The 11,422-nt window shown below is 42.6% G+C and overlaps 1 long non-coding RNA gene across 1 annotated transcript in view; it reads right to left on the bottom strand.

The window, feature by feature from the left end:
• Nucleotides 1-11,422, bottom strand: part of LOC142602064 (uncharacterized) — a 39,116-nt gene that overhangs the window by 6,739 nt on the left and 20,955 nt on the right. The window contains exon 3 of the long non-coding RNA XR_012835724.1: nt 2-111. This is a non-coding gene — a long non-coding RNA (uncharacterized LOC142602064). The remainder of the gene's footprint in view (nt 1; nt 112-11,422) is intronic.

Genomic DNA, 11,422 nt, shown 5'->3' with positions numbered 1-11,422 from the left:
CCTTTCATCTCACAGCTGGAAAATGTTTCCAGTGAATGCCAAAAGCCAAGGGCTTAGTGAAAGGAGGGCACAGCTGGTTCCACTGCAAAACATGTGAAGCAGAGTAATGCACTGAAAAAGGAAAAAGCAAAAACAGGGGGTTAAACATTAACCAGTTCCTGCTTATAAAATGGTTTTCATTTCTAAGGATGCTCCAATGCTTTGGTGATGAATATCAATACCAAATGCCTCAATTAAAAAGACAGGCAGGAGACATGTTGGCATCTAAGACTACTCTCTCGTCAAATGCTAATCATGACAAGTCCCACTTCCAGCTAGCAGTGTGTAATCAGCCACTTGTAAGTGCCATGGCTCCCTGCAATGGTAAGGATGGGGCACGCAGGCAAGACACGTGGTTGTGCATCTGCTTCGCAAGGAGGTTTGTGTGCCTCGGACTTGGGAAGCTTGGCACTGCTGCATCTCTTGTGTAACAGATGCTCCACTCTGAGCAAGCAGAGTCCTCCCACTCCCCCATATGTTCGGTTGCTAATTGCAAACATGAAGGACCGACATTTTGATGCCTGCTCTTTCAACTTCCTTAAGTTCCTACTTTCAAGCAATTTGTTTCCAAGCTGAACTGCTTTCTTTTCATGGGTATTTCAGTGTGAGTAGTTTAGACTATCCCACTAGCAGCTTTACTAATTGTAGACGCTTTCGACGTCCGTGGTGTACTCTTTTTTTTTTTTTTTTTTTGCCATTTTATTAGTGTAATTAATGTCTGCATTCATTTTGGGGTTAGCAAGAAGCTAAGAACCTACCATGTGTTAGACACTTGGCTGTGTTTGCCTGGGAGCATGCTATTAGTTCTCATATCTACTGAGGGCTAAGACCACACATATTTACAGGAGATGAATTGAAGTGCTATAAAGTCACAGAGCAGATTTTCCTCCAGGTAACTTGTTCATGTGTCATGCCCTACTCATCCAGCATATAGCATTATCACTCAGCCCAAGGAGGACATTAGCTCTGTTTGCTGCTTTCTGTATGAGACTTGATTCTTTAGCTTTAAAAGGATGCAGTTGTTTGTCCACCTTTTTTCTCTTCCCTAATTACCAGTAAGCAGAGAATAATCCAGCTATGGCAAAACATTGCCTCTGCAGCCCACAGACTAGCAAGAAAAAGGTGTTTCTCTGGCAGCTGCAGGGAGAGAGCCCCAGACAAGAAGTTTTTGTTCCTGATTCTTCCAACTCTCCCACCTTTCTAAAGCTAGGTCACATCTAGTCTCTGACCTGTTTGCCACTCCCTCCACCCCACCAAGCTGTTGTGAACATCTCCTGTCCTAGTTAGTTAGGGTTTTCTAATTAGTGACATAATACTTGAGCAATTAATGAACCAAACCTGCATCACAATGAAGGATAAACATTGTTAGTGAGTCACTCTGAAGCAGGGATCCAGCGCTGCTGGAGTGTTTTTTCCGCAGCAAGCTGCAGCTGGTTGTAACAGGGGTGTATCTTTTATATGTTCTGCCTCGGGGGCAAATTACTTCAAACAGGACTTTGCTGTGTGGCTGGAGAAAACAACCGTTTGTTTGCAGTTTTCCTTTCAAAGGGATGACTCTAAATCACGCTTTCTTGATTGAAGCTATGTAGTACCTTCAAGACCAATTCCTTTCTTGTAGTGGCTATTTTTAAAGGAAAATCTGTGCTGGATTTGTCCATGCAGGGCACTCATTGAAGGGACTGTGTCTCTACCCCTGCCTGCAGACAGTGATGTGCCCACAGAATGAGCATGGAGCAGTGACAGCATCTCCTATGTCACCCACCATAGCCCATTTTGCCATTACTAGTGGAAGGGATAGCATGTATTAACAGTTCTCTGATTGCTGGATGAAGCTTTTCTAGGGTGAGGCTCAAACCAGTAACACTGTACACAATCGACTTTGGTTAGTGGTTTACCTCAAAAAATGGAGGAAATCACTTAGCTCTTTAAGCAGAAGCCTACCATAGCCATAGTGGTTTTGCAGCAGCATGGATTGGTGGATATTACTTAGAGGTGGAGAAAAGGGAAAGTGCTGTGGTAGAGCTCAGGGATTTTCAGCATGGCCTCGAGTGGGCAGCGATGGTTGCTGGGTTGTGGGGATCCCAACATCCACATCCAGGGCATCCCAGCAGCAACTGCAGGAGAGGGCAGCATCTTCCCCACCTACATGCTTTTTTAGCAGATGTATTTATAGCCTGAAGCAGTCTGACATCCAGACTGGAAACCATCTCCTTCTTACCATCTGAGATGTGCTTTGAATGAGATCAGTCAGATTTGATGCTCTTGTGATTGCACTAGAAACCCCAACAGAGTTTGGAGAGGCTGCATCTCACTGAGACCCAGCAGGTAGAAAGTGAAACACTGCACGGTTTCCCACTGAGGGAGCATCACTTGAGCAATAAGCAGTCTACGACTCCCGGCAGACCGATGCCAGACTGCGGGTTTTGAGGGTTTGAGAGGCTGCAGGTCAGGGAGAAATAGGATTCACAACAGCTATCTTCATCTCAGTGAGTCTAATCACCCTACCCTTCTTTAGTCAGCAGAGACACAGCTTTATGGAGAGATGCAAAGCAGCTAAGTTAGGTGCTCCTCTGAACCATCCTATAAAGGATTCCTTATTTCTTCATTGAACTTGAGGAAATGAATCTCACAGGGTTTTCTGGCTTCCAGCTACTTCCCCAGTATCACCTAAGTTGCAGGTTGTAGATGCCTCATGTATTCTCTTGCCTGTTCTCCAGGAGCAGGCTGGAATGTCTTGGGATGTGAAAGGTCTTCCTGCGGTTTCCCTTAGTCATAAAAGTTGCATGTCGCCAAATTCAAAGGGCCTGCAGACATGAAGGAAAGAAACTTCCAGGTAAAGCTGTGAGGAGACATGGAGTGTGCCCCACATCACAGAACCACACCATTTACAGAGCTTGCAAATAAGATGGAAGTGGATTATTGCACTTTTTATGCCAGATTATAGTGCGACAGAGAGGCTGTGACAGAGTGGCCTGTCCCTTTAGGTGTCCATACAATTGTCATATCCATGCCTGGCCCTGTAAATGAGATGTCTACGCCGAGTGTGGACAGAAAGGCCTCATGCAAGTGCAAACACAGAGTAAGAGACACTAATCAGGCTGTAGACTCCTTAGGTGTCTCTCCATCTTCAAGCCATGCATTACACACTGCTAGGAAATAGCTGAATCATCCCTAGAGATCTGCAAGAGCAAACCTGTGAGGAGGAAGCAAACTATTGTGCTAGTTCTGACACAGGCAAGAGAAAGGAAGGTATTATTTCCAGAGGTTTTAGCTCAGAAAAGAAGCAGGACCTCTTGCCCCATATCCTATGCCACAGCTCCCATGATGCTCAACCTCTGATGGGAAATGCTTACGGTCCAGTTCAGTTGAGGCACAGAAAGCAGATCCCATGACTGTACATGGCTTAAACATTGCTGAGATTTTTCCTCTATCTGTCACTGAAAATCTCCACAGGAGGAAGAAGAACTGAGACATTTAGTCAAAGAAAATTAGGGAGCATTACCAGCTGTCCAAAAAGTAGCCAGGACACATAAGGTGTATTCCCCACAGTCCCAGCTCCTGTCATAGTCTGGTTTTCATCCAAACTAAAAGTGCTCTAGGATTTTACAGGAGGAGAAAAAGGGATTTCCAGGGAAGTGAGAAGATCCTTTAAGAGTCCCTCTGGAACAAGCTGTCTCAGCAACATGTGGTGAAAAGGATCCCACCTTGTCCACCTCCACTCCATCATCTACCCTGCTCTAAAAATAGTCTCCCACCACTGAAAGTGCTCCACTTCTGTTCTCCTCGGTCCATGTGTTTCTCCTGTCTTGACTTTGTGCAGTGCTATAGCCCATTTTAGATGTGCAGACAGAGTGAAACGACCATCTGTACTGACCGGCAGAGGGAATAAACCCCTAAACAAAAAATGCTGCCTTGCAGTGAGCAAGACACCTTGCTCTTCTCAGATTTCCATTTTAGTCTTCAGTTAAGCTGGTAACTTCTCTGCTTACCCAACTTAATTGGAGCTTTGCAGGTACAAAAATATTTGCTCTGTCAGGGCAGAGAGCAGCCATTGTTTGCCACAGCCTAAATTCCTTGCAAATGTTTTCTTGTATCTTCTTATTCTCATCTCTTTCGGCTAAACCACAGCACAATAACCCTTTGTAACGCAAACACCTTGGTATGACATGTTAGGATCTGTTCCACTGAGCCAATTTAGAAGGAAAGCATGCTTGTAACTGTGTAATTGAAATGCGCTGATATGCATGTGCCAGGGAACATTAACTTCTCCTAAACTCTCAATAGTTTCACATTCATGGTATTTTTCCAGATGGATTGTAGCTGAAACTGTATCTTTAATGTCCTTAAGATACAGCACAGCAACCCATAAAGTTCTTGAGCTCCACAGAGCATTGGGTGGAAAAGCATTTGCTGTGCCAGATTTCTCCACTAAGTATTTCTCCTGACAGTGGCATGCTGAAAAACCATGTAACTGTGAGGTCTGACGGTTACGGTGCTTTCGGAAAGGAAAAATAGTGTTGTAAGCAAAGGTTAACCTACAGTGATTGATTTACTCAAGCTTTAAGCAGTCATGCTGAATCTTTGGATAAACGTTTATTTAACACTGAAAATGTGTTGTTCATTTTCATGACACAACAAACAGAGAGTCTGTGCTTGCTGGGACATGGCAAGGTTGGCTATGTTTTCTGCCTTCAAAAAAAAGAACCCTAATATTAGGGAAGAATATGAAAAAATTCTTTGCCACTGAATGAGATAACATTTTGGGTTAGTATCCCATTTATGGCTTTGTTTGAGAGGCTGAGAAAGGGATTGTCCCAAACAAGATGAGAGATACTACAAAGTATTCATCAGTAAAGCCCAGTACTCTCTATAGGCCTGGCCTAATATGCATTAATTCACATCTTAGTGGAATGTCAATATGACTAATCAAAGTGTTAATTCTGGAAGGGGAGGTCTGAGCCTTATCTGTCTCCCTCTTGCCTGTGTCTGGCCAAGCTCCGGGCTGGGTAACTGGTGTGTCCCCCTTAGTGCCATCGAGGACAGTGCGTAGCACCTTCGCACACCAAGGCAGTACCAGCCATTCAGTGAGGTTGGAGGGTGTCCTGCACTTTGAAGGCACCAGGGAGCATTCAGCAGCATCTCGACATTGATTTGCTGTTGAATGGGAAGGTCTGTGGCACTGGAGAACAGGGGCAGTGAATTTAATACTGTATGAAAGAAATGCAGTTGTCATTGAGTGCTTCTGGTATATCAACAGCTTTTTGATATTTTCCATAAGGCAAAGAAAAGTCACGTCAAGGTAGAATGACATACTGCTGACAGGGGACAGGCAGTGGTGCTGGTACCTGTTGGGATGAACACTAAAGCAGCTACAAGCCCAGAGAGATTGTAGGGAACTGAAAGACCATTTTCCAGGATTAGCAAGGCTGGAGTCCTTGATGAAGTCAAGCCCGCTAGATGTGATCTAGTGTGGGCACATGCCATAGTCCAGACTAAAATATAAAGCTCTTTTGGCTTTACATTTCCGCCACCTCCTTCAGAATGGCTGGAAACTGTCTCTGAAAAAAGCCATCATGCCTGGGGAAATAGAAATCTTACCCTCCTCTGGCTGCTGGCAAATTGCAAGTTTATTCGTAGTGCTGGGGGGTGAAAGCAGGACAGATCCCTTTCTCAGCAGCATGGGGTTCTCCTCCTATCATCATCCATGTTGCTCAGTTTGAGATCAATTAGGTAGGAAGGACAGGTGTCAGGGCCAGATCCTGATTTTTATCTAGCAGGACAATTCCTACATCATTTTGGAGCAAGAAGGCTACACAACAGGTGCTGAAGGCCCCAGAGTTGGCCAGTGATTGCACTGGATCCAAACGTTCCCTCCTCAAATGTTTATTTCTACACTTATGCAGATCAACCCAAGTAGCAGCAGTTCTTGCCTCTTTGGAAAAAGCCAGCCTCTTACAGCACTGATTTTAAAGCAAGCATCTGTAGCTGGGCTGCTTTCAAAAGGTGCATGAAAAAATAACAAAGAAAACTCTTTCTACTGTCAGGCTGCCTAAATTTCTTAGAAGGAGGTCTGCACTTCCCTTGGAAGTTTTCTAGGGATTTCCACATCAAAAAAGGTTGAAAAACACAGTCCTTGAAAGATTTTATGTCATATTGGTTATCACATCTAGATTACAGATGTTCTTGTTCCTGTTCTTCTATAGAGAGCACTCCTCTGAAGAAAAAAACCCATACAAAACATGTAAATAGTAGTCTAAAAGAAGGTGTCTACAATAAATCCAGTAAATCCTTTTTCACTTTATATAAGACCCTTCTTTCCACTTATGCCATTTTGCATTCATTAGAAGCTGCATAGGATTTACTTAATAAGTAAGTAGAGAAGAGCACAGCTAATCCCTCAGGGCCTAATTCTGAAGTTCTTATTCAGGCAAAACTCCAGTGACGTCAATGAGTCATTTACCATGTAAGGATTTCAGCAATGGGCTCTATCAGATTAAATACAACTTTGCCCAAGATTTTACTCTACAAAATTATAGTAATCTCAGGCTCTGGATCTTTTGATTACAACTAGGGTACAAAACACTGCCCGTTTAATAGCATAATCATACCAAATATCATCAGACCTGCATGCTATATGCTTGTCTTACTGTGGTACCAAACTGGCTGCCAAAATGCTTGTGCTTTTGACCACATGTCGTCTTTAGTAAGAATATGGCAATTATGGTAAGATTTGGACTTGTTCTCTATTAATTATGGATAATTCGTACCCCACTTATATAACAACTGCTGTGGGTCTTTTATTTTTCTAATTTAGTAATTTCTCAACTCTATAAGTAATCTGCAGGGTTCTGGACTAATTTTTTTTCTTTCTAAATTTGCAACTCATGGGCTTGGATTTTCAAGAGGAAAGGGAGCAGATAAATTACCCTAATGTGACCTCTTTGATATCTGAGAACTGCATTCTCCAAACTGCAACATGATTTTCCAGAAAGCCTATCCTAACTAGGACAGGGACATTGAATCCTGGGAGGAGGGAGAGGGATTGGGTAAAGATGAGCCTACCTTTTAGAAGTGTGCAATCTGCTTAGTGGAAGGAACATCGTCAGCAATTCATAAGCTATTCATCAGGTCAAAAGCAATACAGAAGAAGAACGATATGGTTCAGTGGTCAGGCAGGCAGATCATCAGTCTTTCCATAATCCAAGCTGTACAGAGGAATCTGGCAGAAAGGCCAGATCTAGAGAGTCTCTATTTTTGTCTCCAATATGATTTTTAATAGATATTCATTTGCACATACTTATTTAATCTTGCGACCACATCCTCACCCTTGTTCCAAAGTTCCACAGGAAAGAAAATGTAGACTTTTTCAATGTGCAAAAAGTCAGATTAAGATGGAAGAGGAAAACAAACTGCAAAGCCCAGAAGCCCTAAAAGTGAATATTTAAAGGAAGCTTTGCTGGGCACAAATGTCGGTGATTGGGTGGATGCTGCAGAAACTGTATTTTCCAGCAGTCTGGTCTCACTGGCATATAGCTCCAAAATTGTGTCATCTGACATATTTTCTACATGAAAAATTAAATGTGTGTGATTTTTTTCTAGGGAGTTTGAACTATTTAAATGAAACCCTATCACCCCAAATTCTGGAAATTTGTAGTGAGGCAGGGAAACACAGACCTTGCAAATCAAATAGGAAAAGTCATTCCTCCTAAATCCCAGCTAAGCTCCAGTGTTTACTGGGCTAAAGTCTCAGAAACACTCCTTTAGAGAAGATAAATCTCTGGGTTCTGGGGCTTGTCCTGATCTATGTTGTAGCATGATGAGAGCATCGTAAGGTAAGAAGAACAGGTATGTTAATACAGTAGTTAAATAATGCCTAAAATTCCCAAGGACATTTGCGCAGGCATCTTTATTCCATTGAAAGCACAGGTTGGGCTGATGGTGAGAGTTTTGCTGTTTCTCCCACAGCCCTATTCATTACCAGGTCATGGAGAAACAGAGAATATTTCATGTCCGAGCAGCCTTCAGAAGGTTGCCTGATCTGACCCCCCTGCAGTCAAAGCGGGGCCAGTCTTGAGATAAGATGGCAGTTAGGTCAGCACCATCTAGGACATGAGTTTCAATCAAAGTAGGTAACGGAGGCCTTGATCCAAAATCTGATCCAGCTGCCAAGAGGGTCTACTGAAAAGCATTGTAATCAGTGCAAAGGCTCACATTGACTTCCGTGGGTGCTGGGTCAGACATCAGTTCAGTGAGACTAGCTGCCACAGTCAAGTCATGGGATAATACAACCGGGCTTTTGTTGGCAGCATTCAAGGCGCCAGATTGTGTTCTCTCCTGTGTTGGTGTCTATCCAAAATAACTCCATTCACGTCACTAGAGCAATTCCCTACTTGTTCCTGTGTAATTAAGAGAAGAATCTTTCCCACTGGGTTGGTGAAATCACTCAGCATTCAGGCTATGGATATTCTGTACATATTTGTCACTGTCAGCATGAAGAGATTTAGGATCCTCTGCAGGACTGAACATTTTTCTGTGGGTTTCCAGGTTGCAGTCATAAAATCATAACTGTTGCTCATACGGGCTTTTCAAAATTGAACCTTGCCTGGGTTGCAAGAATCATGGCTAGCTCTGCATTTCTACCCAGTTTGAGGATACCAAAGTTTTCACAGCCCATCTACAAAATTATGAGACATATTGACTACATGGGTCCTGACACTCACCTGGGAGCTATACTGCAGCAAAGATATGAGCCTGTGTCCATCACTGACTGATGCAGTAACTACTGGAGACAGATCAGAAAGGGTCTGTGCTTCCCATGTCTCCCAGGGTTTTATTCCTGATCATGTAGTGGATGTTGTGAGCCACGAGGAAAATTTTAAAAACTTTTAAAATCAGAAGCTTCTGAGCAAATACAGAATCACAAGCAGAGCTAACAGCATCCTAGCTAATGAAATCACTCAGAGACACTGTCCCCTGAGGAAAAATCTCAGAGAAACAGAGAAAAGAAGAGAGCTGGAAATGTCACAGGAAAAAAATGGAGAAGGAACAAAAAGGCAAAAATCCTTTAGAATTTGATATCAGATTTCTCAAATACTACTAAACATGCTATGAGCACAGTGTAGCATCAGTGCTGCTATGAATGACAAAGATGCTGACCATGTTTGGCACCACAGAATTTGAAAGTAATGCTTCTTAAAAAATAAATCCATCAACAAAGATAAATTGCATGGATATAAGTCTTTGTTTGCAATACCCTAGAGAACACAAGAGAAACTTCTGTTACAATCTACAGACTAGATATTTTTGCCAGCTAATTTGTGTCAGAAAGAAAAAGGCAGAATAAGCAAGGGTGGATGGTCTGATCCAAAAGGGAAGCACAACTGTGGCTGCAGTAGTGGGAGAGAGGCTCAAGAACAGCAAACCCACACGTCCACCCTGACAGTGACCCACCTCACTCAGGGTCTCATCTGAGCAGTCAAAGGTAAGCAAAATGGGAGTCCCTGGGGCATGAGATGACCAGTGTTAACCTATGAGAGCAAATACCACAAATCAGGAAGCATAGGCCCATTCATATGATAAATTCTTTGGATAGCTCTCAGAAGCATCCACCTTATGTCCTGAAAGAGGTACCCACAGCTGTTGTCAAAGAGATCTGCTGCATCTTTTACTTGCAATGGAAAATTTAAACAGCGCAGACTTTGACTGCAAGGTTAGTTGCACAGCAGCGTGGAGTTTAGTCCTGCTCTACCCAGGAAGCGTACTCAGTGTTCCCTCCCGATCACCTTTATTAGCTACTTGCAGAGACTACGCTTTTATATATATAGATGCTTCCAGGAGACTAGCCTCCCCTCTGTGTACATGCTGTTGGGAAATACTTCTGTACCTAAGAGAACAAGTGGCTACATCCATGGTGACTCGTGTTTCTCCTTCTGGTGTAATAGGGCCCAACAAGGTTGCTCCTGTACCTGATGTTTAACTTCGTGAATACCCCTTTCTTCCTAATTAGTGTGAACATCCTGGTATGGAGAGGTTCCTAAACATCAACATGCAGGGGATCCTGTGAAGAAGCTGCACAGGAAAGTCATCTTCCTTAACACTTCATGAGCGCTGGGTGAGAATCATCTATAAACCAATGCTAGAAGCAGACCCTTTGTAAAATTCTTTTTAGGTCACATGCACCAGGTGATTACACTTCACCTGAAGCACAAGACAGTAAATACCCTAAGTTAACGAAAGTCACAGACAGTGTGTCAAGTTTTAAAGTGATGTTTTATCTTGGTATTTATTTTCATCAGGGCCAAGTTCTGTTTCAAATCTCATTGCACTTCTTAACATGTTCCTAGGACATCATGTGTTGGTATAATCCTATAATTGGACTACTCCTTAATACATCAAAATGGCTAATACTCCACAATTTAAACTAAAATTCTTTATGTGTGAGAAAAAAGAATGGGTACCAGCAGAAGAATAAACCCGCCATTTATTGTGTGAATTATTTTCCATCCCAAGGTTTAAAGCATATCATTGGTTAAGCCTTGCAGTAGGTCTGTGACATGCATAAATGAGTAATAAGCACCTTCTAATTTTGCAGGATCAAGCTACTTTGGTCCTGATTTTTAAAGGTTCTGCCCAGTTGAAAAAGTCTTCATTCTCAGCTGGAGTTTCAGGGGCTTGCAAAAAGTCAGGATTAGGGTTTTTACAGTCAGATGCAAAATAATGATCACTTATTCAAACCTTGGTATACTCGATTGACTTAGATGACAAGAGATCTCAGTGGCAGAACTTGGAGCTGAATGCAGGCAAGCAGATTTCAAAGTCTATGTGCCACCTTATGATGCAACACCTCTCTGACCTAGTGCATCTTCTTTCTTATTGAGGTTTTAGGGTTGTGTTGTAGCATGCTGACCAATTGATCAGCAACACTTTTATTTAAAAGCACTTGCTGTCATTGTCTATTCTTTAATCAGTGAATCAGACTGATGAAACTTCATCTTCCCTCTTCCAACTAGTATAATCAGGTAAAGAATCAGGCATACAATTTCCACTTCTCCTTGTCTTCTTGCATGTACTTTGCCTTGAACATAGAGCTCTTCTGGAAGCTCACCAGGTTTCAGGCACGTGTCTGAGGTTGTCCTTGCTTTGTTCGTTTTTGTGTTATAATGACACTTTAAGCTAGAATTTATTTCCCATTTCAGTAGTAGAAGGATGCTTTAAAAACCCACGGAAGAGAGAGATACTCTTTATTTAACTCTCTACAGATGTCATATTAGTCATAATAGGTAAAGAATGTATCTCCTGGCTTTACTCTGAGCTGTAGCAAATGGCTTTGACCCACATCCTCATAAATTAGAATGTAAGCAGAAACTGACCCAACTACGCCTTA

The sequence above is a fragment of the Balearica regulorum genome, chromosome 1 (genome assembly GCF_011004875.1).
Source record: "Balearica regulorum gibbericeps isolate bBalReg1 chromosome 1, bBalReg1.pri, whole genome shotgun sequence".
NCBI lineage: Eukaryota > Metazoa > Chordata > Aves > Gruiformes > Gruidae > Balearica > Balearica regulorum.
This window is presented reverse-complemented; position numbering and strand designations above follow the sequence as displayed.